The sequence below is a fragment of the Bombus fervidus genome, chromosome 14 (assembly GCF_041682495.2).
Source record: "Bombus fervidus isolate BK054 chromosome 14, iyBomFerv1, whole genome shotgun sequence".
Lineage (NCBI taxonomy): Eukaryota > Metazoa > Arthropoda > Insecta > Hymenoptera > Apidae > Bombus > Bombus fervidus.
Genome location: NC_091530.1, coordinates 10,113,656 through 10,128,538, shown reverse-complemented (window position 1 = coordinate 10,128,538; position 14,883 = coordinate 10,113,656). Strand labels below are relative to the sequence as shown.

General features: G+C 36.5%; 1 protein-coding gene across 1 annotated transcript in view; it reads left to right on the top strand.

Annotated features, from left to right (window-relative positions):
* The window catches only part of P5cdh1 (delta-1-Pyrroline-5-carboxylate dehydrogenase 1), a 56,270-nt gene extending 46,518 nt beyond the window's left edge, over positions 1-9,752 (top strand). Inside the window, exon 8 of the mRNA XM_072016292.1 lies at positions 8,237-9,752. The gene's annotated coding sequence lies outside the window, so the exon portion shown is untranslated. The remainder of the gene's footprint in view (positions 1-8,236) is intronic.
* Positions 9,753-14,883: the final 5,131 nt, after the last annotated feature.

Here is a 14,883-nt window from a genome sequence, read left to right as displayed (position 1 = left end):
CAGCTGGCTCGTGAAACGTCGTAAGAACGGACGTTACACGTACTGCAAACTATCTTAGGATGTTCCGACCGGTACGTGTCACTAGATCCTTTCCGATTTGCATTATTATCGGACGTACTTTTAACACTAGAGATGAAATCGCCCTTCAGATCTACAGAAACAATCACAGTAAACGTTCTTGGCAAATATCTTAAGGGTCTTTGCCTTTTTTCGTTTTAGCTTACTCGGGGAATTAAGAATTTCCATGCTTTCTACTTTTGTAAGTTTGAGAATTATATCAGATTTTTCTGTAAGTTAAATGAAAAAAATGTTCCTTATTTAGTAAGCGTAAGCTTATGACACGATTGCGGTGTTTAAATATTTTTTTTAAAAATGTACTTTAGTTCAAGAAATAAGCTTTTGTTTAATAATTTAGTAATGAATAATTTCATATACTTGGACCTAATTAATTAATATGTAAATGCTACAATATATACGGTTATTATAGTTAATCGATCCCATCGTTTAACATAAATATTCTTTAAATGACGTTGCCAAAATGATAAAGAATAGCGATAATTATAAAATATAGTTAATAATAATAATTATTATAAAATGTGTAATAGGTTGAACAAGACGAAGAATATAATGGAATTAAAATGAAATGCACGGAAGGGTAAAGAGTGGAATTTATTTTAACGTATAATAAATACAGGCATCTCACAGTTCATAATTATTATTACTCACGACAATGTTCGTTTCGTTTTGCGTAACAAAAGTGCCTCGGTGGCGTACGAAGAGCATTGTGTGCGCACGGAGGTTTAACCGGGGGAAACGTTTGGCGACCAGCGTCATCCGGTGTTAATACTTCTCTCGGTGAACAGGAAAAACAAGATTGTAAAGTGTGTATTCAGTGTGGTGCGCGTGTGCGTCGTTTAAAAGGCGTGCACTTTAGTCAGTAAACAGCGAGTTTTGTTAATCCCGTGTAACAGAAATCTGCAGGTAATACCATGAAATATCGCGCAATCTCCCGTAGAAACCATAAATTGAATATGATGTTTTATTCACGTACGTTTTAATCATTTTAAGTCGATCTCGCTTATTTTTCACTGTTTATCTTTCATAATAATTTGATCGTGTCATCGGAGCGATATATCCCCCCGAATCAGGAACACTTTTTACGTTTTATAATTTGATCTCTTTCCATCGTTTCCTCGCGAAACAAATGGCTAGAACGTCGTTAAAAGATAATTACCCGCCCATCAAAAGCTTTCTTGTAATTAATAGCTGCAGCGCGGGAAGAGTATAGAAATATACAGTGTGGAATCTTTATTCAACTTGTTTTTGGTAATCATGGTTATGCAGAATACAATTTCTCAGATCAAGTCGATATTCGCCATAAACATCGCCAGAAACCAACTAAAATTTCAAGAAACTTGCCAATCTCTTCAACAATTATCTTTTCACAGTCTTTCAAAAGCTAAATTATTCTTCCAATAAACTTTTCAATATACAATACATTTCTAACATCCTTGCGTTTTTCTACCTGTCTACTTATAAAGTAGATTACTATTCTTTCAAATATTGATAACTGAAATACTTTCAACCAACCTCATATTTAAATTTCCAAATTCTCATCCCTCTCGACTGCTCCAAAAACTCAGTAGCCCAAGTTACATCACACTGACGTTACATAGGCATCTAGGTGGCAGGAAAAAGCGCTAATAGTACATCAAAAGTGGAGTGTAAAAATGAGGAAATCGGGAGGCGTCAGACACTGGGTGGATGTCGCGTCGAGACAGGAAAAAGGCAACATTAAGAGGCGCTGAGCTGGCGACACGGCAATCTCAGAAACTGGCAGGAAAAAATCCGCCCTTCCTGACGCGCGGACCGCCTTCAAAAAAAGAACTGGCTAAAAGGTCGTTAAGGTTAATGTGGCGCGAGAAGACGAGGACAGAGAGTGAATCCCTTGAAGGCGGTGGCTCGCTTCCTGCTTCGTTTCGACGTTTGGCACTCTTTGAGGTGTGACTTGCTCCTAGTGACAACCTCACGTCGTCATCGAGAGATCTCGTTCTTGCGTTATATTCGTCCGATTCGAGCTTCTACACGCAGCAAAGGAATGGTTTAGTAGCTAGGGAATGGACCAGAAGAGAGATATACTAGATGGATTCCAGGCGTCGGGGAGCATTAAGGGTTTAGGAGCTTCGAGTTTCGAGAGGGAATGTCTCTTGACTTGTACGTGGATCTCGTTGGTCGCGGAGATTTCGGGAGACTGGATTTTTCCGAGGAGAAAGTTTCGAGATTTCTTAGATGCATGTTGGGATTTGCTTCTTTCTCTTGCTTTCCTTTTTTCCGTTCTTCCTGATATATGAGGTTGTGTGTTCGGGAGATTGAACGGTAAATAGTGTATGAAATATAACTTGATTTAGAAAGTGTGAACTGAAAGTGTGATGGAAGATTGTTTTGATATAGCAGACGAAGGTCGCCGTGGCCAACACTGTCCATTCAAGCTTTCTTCTATTCTTAATTACTTTCAAGAGGAGGTCAGAAAAGGAGAATGCTGCTATAGGTTACGTATATCAATGTTAAAAAGATTTATGATAATTATTCGACGCAATGATCAGAATATTCGAGTATTTTTCTTATGTGAGATCAAATTTGGAAAAAAGTTGGTGAAAAAATAGATTGAGTATTTGAGGAAATAAATTTTATTTCATAGTTTTGATTTATTTCTGTATAAGAAATTATATAAAATACTAAATAAATTTTGATCGTATCTAGTGTAACAATATTCGTACTATAATAGTCAAATATAAGTTGGTTTTTGGAATGGAGAGAAGGAGATGTAGTAGAATGAAACAAGAGAAAATTCTTCTTTACCATCTCTTTCCCTCATTACGAAAGTATCTGAACTCTCACGGTTATGCAAGAAGAAGGGGAGACTGAAGTAGAGAAGCAAGTGAAAACGGATCGTTTGTAGCCAGACGCGCTACATTACTTCATAACTCGGAACTCTCGCATTCTTTTAACAATCTTATCTCACATTCTTTTATAAACTGGCAGAAGGAAAAGGAGTAAAATATAAAACGAAATAAAACCGTGGAAGTAAGAGTTCGCGTTGGTGATTAATAATTAAGAATTGAGTAGATATAAATAATACAGTAAACGTGTTAATAAAGAATTTCTATAGTTACAATATGAAAGATTAATAAAAACCAATAAAAAGAAGAGCAAATACATTGACATGGATTTCACATTTTTACAAATATAAGAATTGTTTTGTGTACTTTACTGTGTATATCGGCTATTTCCCGAATCATTTCATGTATTTTACTTTATCATTTTTTGGCAATTTTTAAGTTTTTAATGGCAATATTTTTTTTCAACGATCGATTGTTAATTTTTTATCGAATAAAAATGTAATCCTCTCTCGTTTTGTTTTACATTTTTCGTAAAATTTGTAATAGAAGCATTTACTTTGCGGTCGATGTGTATACTTGTCATTGCTTGATTTTACCTGCGCACCTCGTAAGGGATTTTTGAAACGAAACTTCGCAGTTAACAGGTCGAACGATAGAAGCTTTAAAACGAAAAATAAAAACGATACAATCGTCTGGACGCGGTTATCGTCAAAGTTCTCGTCACATCTTCTCTTCGTGGCCACCAGCTATTTATTTTCACGGACAAATTTTATTATCAAGCAACGGTTGAAGTTAGCAGAACGGCGGGAGGAATTTTCATTGCATATAAAAAGAGAGAATCGCGGGTTCATAGGACGACGGGGGGCACGTTTCACGCCTTCAGAGAAATCCTTAAAGCCGTTTAAGCCCTGCGGTGACGCCGGATCTCACGTAGCCACGGTAGAGGCGGAGCCAGGAGTTGCGGCGTTCAACGACGGATGAATGGAGCTTAACTCTGCGGCTGTTACGATTTGTACGCGTATTCGTTCCCGTAGATTCGAATGGTTAATTCACCTATAATCGCCGCGTTCCTCTTGTGTGTCGCATTTTCTTATTACACATCACGTTCGCCGGCTTAAAAAGCGGGAACGCAACAACGAAAGAGATAATTATTAAGTTTTATACGTGTTGTTTATTACCTTTCCGCATTATTACTCTTTATTATTTATTTTCTGGGAATATTGGATTGTTTGCATATGATATAGGATATAAGGAACTATATTTAATGACAAAACAATAACGATTGTTCTTAAAATTCTTCCTCTCTTCCTTGTGAAAAAGGAAAAGGGAAAGGAAAGGAAGAAAAAGTGCACTTTGTTTGGGAATTATCAGTGGATTTATCATTAAGGCCCATCCTTAGGCATTAGGATAGTGTAGGACTCGTTGAAGGATGTCTATGAGATAAACGATTAAGTGAAGATTTTAGAGAACTGTCTCTCGTGTGCATCCCTCTATAGCTAGTGTAGTACGGTGTTCACAGTATTTTACTTCTTTCACTGCCAAAACTTCTTTTAACATGTTAACATTTGTTTGCAATAAAGAAGTTAGAAAGAACATTCCTTTGGAAAATCATAGAGCGTGACAATTTCGTGTTTTTATAAATGTAAATTTAGCTCCGCGTTCTAAACATTATAGCGAGCGCTTTATTTCAAATATTTTACATATTTATGCATATTATGTACACTTACACGTTTTGAAATTCTTCATAAATGCATAAACATGTGCAGTTTACATACAGTAACGAGAAGAAGGAAAAGAAATGAAAGCACGGAGAAGCCATTGTTTCGCTGCATATACATTTTAATTTGCTGGGACGTCATTGTCAAGTAAAAGCCTCTTGGTACGAAGATATTACAACGTTAGGAGAGGACGATGGGGTGAATGCGGGATCATCCGATCCATACCGCCGCCATGATATATCATAAGTTCCATTATCCGGCTCCCGTGTTACATTATCGCGGCACGTTTCGGTTTAAAGGCATCCCTCAGGTGAAATAGCCATTGCCTTTCTTGCCCTCTTCTGTATACGACGTCGTGTAAATTCAATTTAACTGGTTCGAAGGATGAAAGACGTGTCGAGACTCTTCAACGCCCCCTCCTTCCTTTTACTTCTTCTTCGGCTCGACCGATTTAACGGGGTAATTACCTACGTAGCGTCTATTTAGACCAGTAATGGAACTACCACCATGGTGTATTTCTTCGATTGAATTTTATGGTGGATTTTCCGCTGGAAGATGTAGAAGCTCGTTACCGGCTTCACCGGGATTCGCTGTTCAGATTTATTTTGGTTTTCGAAGAGTGTCTTTGAAGAGAGACTAATCACAAATCGAATAGAAATTCGTATTGTAGTATTTGTATTTTCAATCATATTAATACAATTTTTATACTTTTATATCCTGGCACGACGGTTAAAAGTCTCTTCCGTTGTAATTTTCTATGGGCGAAAGTAGCTCGTTATTGGCTTCATTGAAATTTGTTGTACGGACTTATGCCAATTTTCGAGGAGTATCCTGGAGAGAAGTAATCACGAAAGTACCGTAATATTTGTACTTTTCATCTAATTACACAGTTCTCGTGTTTTTATATTTTTATATCTTCAGCGAAGCATAAACAAATTTTTCTATATGTATAAAATGGAATTCCATCTGCGATAGATTCATAAATGGGATATTACTGTATAGCGCTATAAATTGTGTTTATTATATGATATTTCAAATTCCCTATTTCCATTTTCTATTCGCTCGAAAAAAGATATATTAGAGAATGCAAAGAAACAAGTAGCAGCAAATTGAATCGATACGTACCGAGTCACCCGTTATGATAACGGCTATGTAGATATTAAATTATATTCAGTATGTTTGCAGCAGCTATGGCGAGGAGGAAGTGACTCTGTATTAGAGGTCTTCCAATATGGGACCATTTCCTGGCCCTCGACCTCTGTCTCGTTCGAACCTCTTTTTTCTCTCCGACATCGACCCTTTCCTACCGAGTGTACCCGTCATGCTGCGGTGTTACGGTATTATGAGCTTAGAAATATCATAATATCGGCGACGTGTTTTCCGGAATATTGAATTTTGAACAGGAGAGAATCGGACGAGAAGTCGAGCGCTATCCTCGACGAGGAATTTAACACCTGGTTCGTCTTTTTGAAACGCCAATGTGTTCTAAGGTATTAAATATTTAAAGGGTACCTTTACTTGCTTTTAAGCTCTGTTCCCAACGAATTTGATCTCTCGAATTGAAAGGGATTTCAAGTGAGAAAAACTGTAGGATCTTTTGCAATTTGTATATTGTATGAGACTCTATAAAAGGAATACAAATTTGAAAGCATGAAAAGGTAACCTTTTCTGTAAAGACTAATTCTGATTAATTAAATGACTGACTCGTTTCGAGAAACGCGCGTCGGTAAGAAACGATCATTTGAAATAATTTTCAACTAAAAAATATTAAAAGATCAATTCTTGTCCCAACTTACCTGCACAAATATACTTTAATTAGCAACAGGATTTTTTCAATTCTTTTATTTAATAATTAAATAAAAGAAATATTTCAGTAAACTGAGACCCTGTTGTTTCTCCATATTCCTAAATTAACCTTTGAATATTCCATAGGAAACTACCGCAAAGCGTACCGTAACTTACACGAAAGAAACTTACATTCCGCTGTCGAGCCATCGAATGGAAAGTTGCTCGATATCGCGGCATTCCACTCCCCTTAAAAAACAAGTAACTCGTACACATCCGGAAACATTCCCCCCCTCGGAGAATCCGTTAAACGAGAGCAGGAATTATCGAGGAATCGTCGAACCGTCGTCTTTCAGCGACTCCATCCGAGCGGGAGCATAATCTCGCCTCGTTTCGTGTCAATATAAGGCGAAACTTCGATGAACCGTCACTCCCCGTGGGAGGGTTGCCACCGCCGTCACTCTGCCGACTTTTTAATTGCGAATCTTCCGCGAAGAGATATCGTAACTATCGTCCAGGGAGAGAGACAGGGTACCGCGATAAAATTCCACGTCCGAGAACCGAATGAAAAAAGACTCCGATTTCTTCGACGATTTTTTCATTTCTTCTCTCCCCTGTCGAACAACTTGTCCGCGAAAATTCAAGAAGATATTCCGCGTCGAGAGTCGCTCATCAGATACACCCTTCCTGCCCATTTCTTTTTTTGCTTCTCTGAAAGACGGCCGCCTTTGAGCAAAATGCGGAGAAAAGTTGCAAAAAAGTTGAAAAGCTTCCATCTTTTTTCCATTCTCTTTTTATTTTCCTCGTCTGCATGCCCCATCCAGCAAGCGCAGATGGAATCGTCCAGATCAACTTTTATATAAAATTCCCTCTCTACCGAGATGCGCGTGTAAATCAAAGGACGCAATTAATCGGAGGTTGATTGCAATACTTCGCGGACTTTCAATATCCAATTTCGAGCTGGCAAAGGACCACGATGGTGGACGACCGATGCGAGTTTCCGCCCACTCTTACAGCTTCGTCGCGAGCCGTCGCGGCTATCTCCTTGCCGGACACCGAATCAAGTCCGCTCTACCTTTGTGCACGTCGTTCCTGGGATCTATCAACTTTCCATCGAGTCAATTTCCACAAGGCGAATCGAAAAATTGTTTTCGTTTTGCTTCTGATTCGTTTGAGGATTTACTTAACGCTCTCTCGTTAGAGTTCTGTTGCTATGGTAAATTGCAGGTTTTTCATATATTGGGTGCCTTTGATGTATTAGTGTATGATAGCGAAGAAATAGAATTTGTGATAGGAATAGAATTCCACAATAAGGAAATGGAAACTTAAAATATAAATAAAGAAGTTTGTATTTTTCTATCGATCAGCAAGATACATCTGTATTTTCTGTATTTTTTTTTATGACAGATATAAAGAATCTTTTCCATTCACAGCACATACTTTTTTTGAAAATTCATTGGTTTAATAATTCTGGTATAATGTTAAATTTAAAAATATAAAAAGCTCGTATTCTTTTCATTCTATTGCACACTATATTGTATTCTATATCACGTAAAACAAGAAACTTATTTGTCGAAAAATGAGGGAAGAAAAATTATAAGAGATCGTCCTAGATGTATTTCCTAAAAATTTTGCCAAATTTCTAACATCATTGTACTATAATAATTCGATCAACTCTTATGTATAAAAATCTATTATTCAGAATAATCTTGAGTTAATTCTAATCGATTAACACGCACGAAATAAACTATTCGTCATAAAATAATTTTTAATTAACCAACGCGAGTTTATCTATACGTTATAACACGATATAAAATTTCTTATCGTTCACAGAATTCGCATGAAAACTAACTAACGTCCGCCTTCGTCTTCGTTCCGTCGAAGAACGTTGCATAGTAGACGAATGATTATACAGGCCAAGTGAAGAGCAGCAAAAACTTGGCAAAAGAAGCGAACGCGGAACGCTAGAGCAAGAAGATAATTCCTGCTGATCGTAGGAAGGATACCCGGTCTTTCCGGATCCATGGAAAAAAAGGGATCGAAGAGATTTTCAACCGGGGAACCGTGGCCAAGGAACCGAGCCTAATGGGGAATGGAGGCTTAATTACAGGCTCTGGCGGATATTAAGGGTATGCACGGCAGCTCAGTATAAACGTTGAAGCTGTCGTGTGCGTCTATCGGCTGAAATTGACTACGATAGGAGCAAACGCGGTGCAACCACAGGAAAGGAGACAGATAGACGGAAAGGGAGAAAATCGAGGAAAATAAGGTGAAACGAGGAGTTTGGGGGTTTGAAGAGGATAACGCAGATAGATTGACAGATAAGTACCACCGGGTAAAAAGCTGAGTGGTGTCTAACGAGTGACGAGCAAAGTGAGAGATAAAGAGGAGCGTGATAACAGAGATGGAAGAAGACAAAATGGTGTCTGGTTATTTGAATTGCTTGAAAATCGACGATGTGCACGATGTAGAAACATTAAATGGTCATAATTCAAGCACGTTGACAGCTCTAGAATATACCAATTAAGGTAGCTGCACGGTGGCGGATATTAAGATCGAGCCTGGATACACGCGACACCGATGTTATCGTCTTTCGCCGCCTCCGCGCATCAATGGCCTCGCCGTGTGTGGTTTTACACACGTGCCACTTGTCACGTGGCATACATCGTACGTATGTGTGTAGGTAGACGTACCACAGGGACGTACACGAGCAGACGTGGCAAACATTATTGCGATATTGGACACATAGTGGCAGCGGGCTACCAACGCGGTAAGCAAACCTCTTTAGCACAAAGCAAATGGGAACTCTGATTTAACACGACTCAGTAGTTGGGCCGAAACTCTCTGAATATACTGATTGTGGTATCATCGTGGTAGCAATCTACGACTCGTTTGGTGGACATAGCGATTAAAATGTTTTGGATGTAGTTTCTCCTTTAGGTGGTTTTTTTTAGGATGAATATGTGTGTGTAGTATAAATATACAGTGAATCACGAAAGTATTCGGAGATTTACGATACATTTATTTTCAATTATGAATATATTATGCGCGTTATACGAGCCTTTTTGAATTACCATTTTTATTTAGCAAATTGTTTAACTACTGTTCGATGTTATCATAATTGAAGAATATACAGGAAGAATACGATAGAATTTTCCATTTTTTACAGGGAAGTAGTTTTAAAATTCAATATATTGTTAAATTGGTAACATATTAGCAAAATTACCTTTGGCTTTAGAGCTAGAATATTGTTCACAATATTAAAATATTGTTTGTCTTAATAATTATATCTTTGGCTTTGACAAAATTTCTCCAACTTACTATCAATAAAGACTATCTTTAAACCTAATAGACTGTTTCTATTTTAAATCATATTAAAATTCTTTTGTTTAATAGTAAAATGATTACTAAAATTTAGTGATCTTCTATGATGTTGAATTACTATTAAACGATCCTTCACCTTCATTTTACACAGTTAGATACTTCTTACATGTTATTCTCATTATCTAAACAGCGATAATCACCATGTCATCACGTACCCTAAGAGCCCATAATAACCCCTCGAACCATTCACCTCATCTTCAGATAATCCCTAAACCTTTTTCCTTCAGCAGTTATCTACCCCCTTTGCGACGATGTTTCACTAATATCGAGCAACGACATCGACAACAATGATATCAAAAGTTATTCAAGCCTGTGATCGATATTTTCGAAGCTGTTAGACCCTCGGCTGACCTAGTTTCTCCGTAATCTAAGGCCGTAACGAAGACATTAGCGTGTTGAAATTCGAGGGTAATGACCAGGACGGAGACATTTATACAAATGAACATTTTTATGAATATAATTTAAAAAATCGTACCTAGATCTAGAAATTTGTTTTACCTACTTACATATCATAACTGGACTGGACATTTGACATATTTATAAAAAATTTAAATTGTGAAAAATGCACACAATGTAAATAATAAAATCGTTAAAAATGTATAAAATATCTAGGATATAGTGTGATAGTAATTAAAAGTACAGTATAATAATAGAAGTATAGTATGCGTAGAAAGTATAGTAATAAAATAAAAGTATAGTATGATAAAGTCCCTATAATATTTTTCATAGGTGAAATAGTTTTCTATCTCGGTTCCATTTTTTAAATTATATTCATAAAAATGTGAATTTGCATACGTATTCGCAGTCTAATTATAAGAAACACCACGTTTTAAATATTTTATAGATTTATTTATTACGTGGAATTTGTGCGTTTTTCAACCTTTAAATTACCCATAAATGCATAAAAACCCGCAGTGCAGTAATTTGGCCTGACCGATATGTAAGTAATATAATACAAATCAGTGTTGTCGTCGTCGATTAAGATATCTTTCCAAGGTATTTCCAAGAAGTTTCTACGATCGAACGGTCTCTATGAATGCCAATGGCAAATCCGATCGACTCGGTCACGCGAAAATCTCTTCGTCCATTACGCTAACGCGAGTCCGAGTCGAGAAGCAAAGTACGGTGTCCGTTTTATGTTGGACGCAAGAAGATGGAAGCATAATCGTTTCTCGTGCGATCATACGTTCGTCGTACTGGCCGGTTGCGTGGACTTCGTTTGAAATTCTATGCATTCGGGAAAGGGGATGAATATTCACGCGGAGCTCAAAGACGCGGAGTACGCGCGCGCCTGTTTCGCTCTGCTCGTCCGTTGTAAAAGTACTAATTAATGGTAAATACCAGCGATGCGCGTGGAAATCTGATGAGATTGTTATTTTCATAACGTGAATCCTTCCATTCTTTTTTCCCTGACCAGAGAATAATTTTGAATATTTCTAGAATTCTCAATGAACCTCGGTGGCTGGGATTAATTTGATTGGAATTGAATATGAATTTTTTTTTATGCGCGGTTTATTACGTTTGAAAGCTAGTATTTGCCTTGGTGACGGACAAAAGTATTGATTTATAAAGAGACCAATATTTTTTGTATTATTTAAATATATCTAATTGTAGACAACTATACAAAACTGAATTTAATCCCAACAAAAAATCTTAGTAAAATTTTGAATAAAATTGAAAATTTAGTATTATCCATACCACCTCCCTTTTAAATACCCTTTTAAATAAATAATTTAAATAAACCACGCTTTTAAATAAAAGATTTAATAAATCTTGCTTAATCCAGACATATCTACCGAATTATTTTTTTAAAACAATGATCGTAAAATAATTCTCTTTTGCGATTTCATATTTTACATTATGCTTTTGTCTGGAACGTTGCTATTACAGTTAGTATTTCAGATAGTAATAATACTATAATTTAATTAGTAGATTTAATCTAAAGAAAAGATATTACTTTTTAAAATGTTAAAACAAATTCAGATGTGTCTGAGCTAAAATATTAAATTGCGCAAAGTTTAATTTAAAACGAAAGAAACGTAGTATCTCTAAAAATATAAAGTGTCGTATTAATATTTTAATATCCTTTAGAAATAATGAATTGTTATATTTTAAAAAATCTGAAAGGTAATTTTAATCAATTTTTATTACGCAGCAATAAGTATATCGCGCCTTACGATCTATAAATTTCGATATTGTGTTATATATGGGTTTTATGTTACGTTGACGTTATATTAACGTTAATTTAGACGCCCCGACGTCTTCGTTTTTTCCTAGACTCTATTTTATTTGCAGTAAATAGCCGGGATATGATGCTGTAACGTTGTTGCGGAAATTGTGTATGAAACGATGATGCCGTTATAAAAGTTTTATCGGATAATATTATTTACTGTTTTATCCAGATTTTTATCCCAGCTTCGAGGTATATTATCTATTATGTAATTTCATCGTATAATATTGCTGGATTAAAACTTATGAAGAAATTATGTACGTCAGCAAATTATATTCGTGATGATAAATTAATAATAAATGGCTCTACAATTTTCACACATTTATTGTTATATTTATAATAATTTTATAGTACATACAAAAAGGTACGTTTATCAAATAAAACTTTAACAAGTAGTTCCTTTAAAATACTACATATATTTAATTAAATATGATTCAATGCTCTTTTTTCGGAACTCGTATGAATATTTTCATTATTCGTACCAAACAATAATTTTTATTCTAAACCTTACTGGATTTCTAGTAAATTTCTTCTGTCTCTAATGTAGTTGACAATTGACGATATGATAAACTTGGATGAGTAGTATTGACCTGTCAAGTTCGAATTTTGAGAAAACAAGATATATTTTACATACACCTAATATAATAATTAGACAAATTTTAGAAACATTTAAATCGTAACTAAAAATAAATCTATTGGACTGAGACATAAGACGATAGTAGCACGAAAGAAACGACAAGGAAAATAGATCTCGGTGGTGTCAGAAGATAAGAATACGGACACGGAATAAAAATTACAGATCCAAGTCATATATTTACCGTGAAGATGCTCTGCCACTGACTTCTCCTGCTAAGCTTGCCAACACCTTTCATATATAATGGCCGTATAAGTCTGCCAGCTCTATATGAAACACTTACGAATCTCTCGCCCGTGTGCAGGCGAGTTCTGCCTCTAGAAAACACGATTGTCTTACTGTCATTTACAGGCTACGTTTGCTAAGTAACTAATGCTCTTCGAATCTCAACCGGATATGTGTAAGTAGAGGCGTGTTAAAATACGATTGCAATGGAAAAACCAAAAATCTTATATTTTGAAAGCACATACAGTGCCCTAGGAAAGTATTTGAACGCTTATCATAGAAAACTTGTATGTCTTTATCGCTTGGCATATGAATCATTCTAAAGTATCATTAACATTGTAATAAAATAGAAAAATCATGGTTATATGGAGAATGTTTAAAACAAAATTGAAAATGTATAAATGGAATATCGAATATGCCGTAGTCTTCTTATTTTGATCCTTACAATGATATGATATTCGAAAGACATAGATACGAAATTAGATACTTTGGAAGTCTGTAAACACTACGTGAAGGAATTCGTTACCAAAAATGTCGAACAGTTTTTCAAGAAAAGGCTGGTCAAGTTACACACGGCAAGAAGTCAAATTGTAATTAAATTTTTCTTAACTCTCGCTACGAATTTTCCCTACAGCCTAATATCTACGTTTTTCTATTTTTCAATCTACGAAGTTGATCAGGCTTCCGAATGGCTCGTATATCTCTCACTTTCGATCGATGTTCCGTAATACAAGCGATAGTCCCGATCGCACGAAAGTCTCGCAATGGTCCCCAACGCAAACACACACCGTACGAAGTAAAACTTTCCTAGTGGCAGGAAAGGAATCCTCAGGAACGCCCTTCGATAAGGGTGGCGAGTAATGAGTAATAGGCTGCTTATTTTCAAAGTTCCTTTTGCGGGCTGGAGGTTTGAAAGGAGGGTTGGGTCGCGAGGAAACGAAGAGACGTCTCGACCCCAAGCTGGGTTAGGTGGCAAGGGTGGCGCAGGTAAGACGTAGAGGGGACTGCGGTACTGGCAGATAATACTATTAATTTACTTCCAAGAATCGTAAAATTACGATGAAACTTTAAATTGGATATTTTATCTGAGAATCTTACTGGATGTGCTCGGCCGGCACTCTTTCACCCCCTTTTCGTTCTCCACCCTGCAGGTATCCGGAGTTCCTTTCCTTTCTCTTCGTCCACGATTTCGAGCGCCGTCTCCTTTCACCGTGGCTCTCGCATACCATTCAACGGAACAACGTTTCCATCGAACGAGCTGTCTAATCGGTCTTATCGCAGGAATATCCCTTCCGCGAGCTTTTTAATGGCGGCCTATCAAAACGGCGGCTACGGAAGAGCGTAATCAAGAGCCGGGGCTATTAAGAGACTTCCCGATGAGAAATTCAAGGTACCAACTTCTTTGAACATCGTGTGGTTTTCGAAGTCGTGACCTAACAATTCGCGTGAGAATTCTAACAAATTGACTTTCAACGTCTCGAACTATGGAGAATTGGTAATGATCTTCATCTACTTATTTAGGGGATGCGATGTAAATTCAATTGGCGGATCTCGAGTTTGTTTGCGAGCAAGTTTATAGGCATTGAATATTGTTAGCAGGAAATAATTTAGAGAAATCTTTTCAATTATATATAATATATGATTTTTCTGTTAATCCTTGACGGATTAACGACTTCCCACACGTTTTTAAAATTTTTACTACGTATCAGTCGATATGATGATATTAGTTATCAGGAAAATCCCGGATCGATCGCTAGATCGCTAGATGCTAATACTAGAAATATCACATCAGTCAAAATGACTGGTTCTACAATTTTATAATTGTGTCAACCCTCGTTTAGGGATCATGGTCCTAGAAGGATTAATAATACCAAAAATGTACTATATAATATGGAATTCCTTCCGTAAGAAAGTAATAAATCAATAAATATAAAAATATTCTATTGTTACGTATTTTTTAAAGACCAGTCATTTTGGCTGGTCTTGGTAGAAATAGTTTCGTGTTAA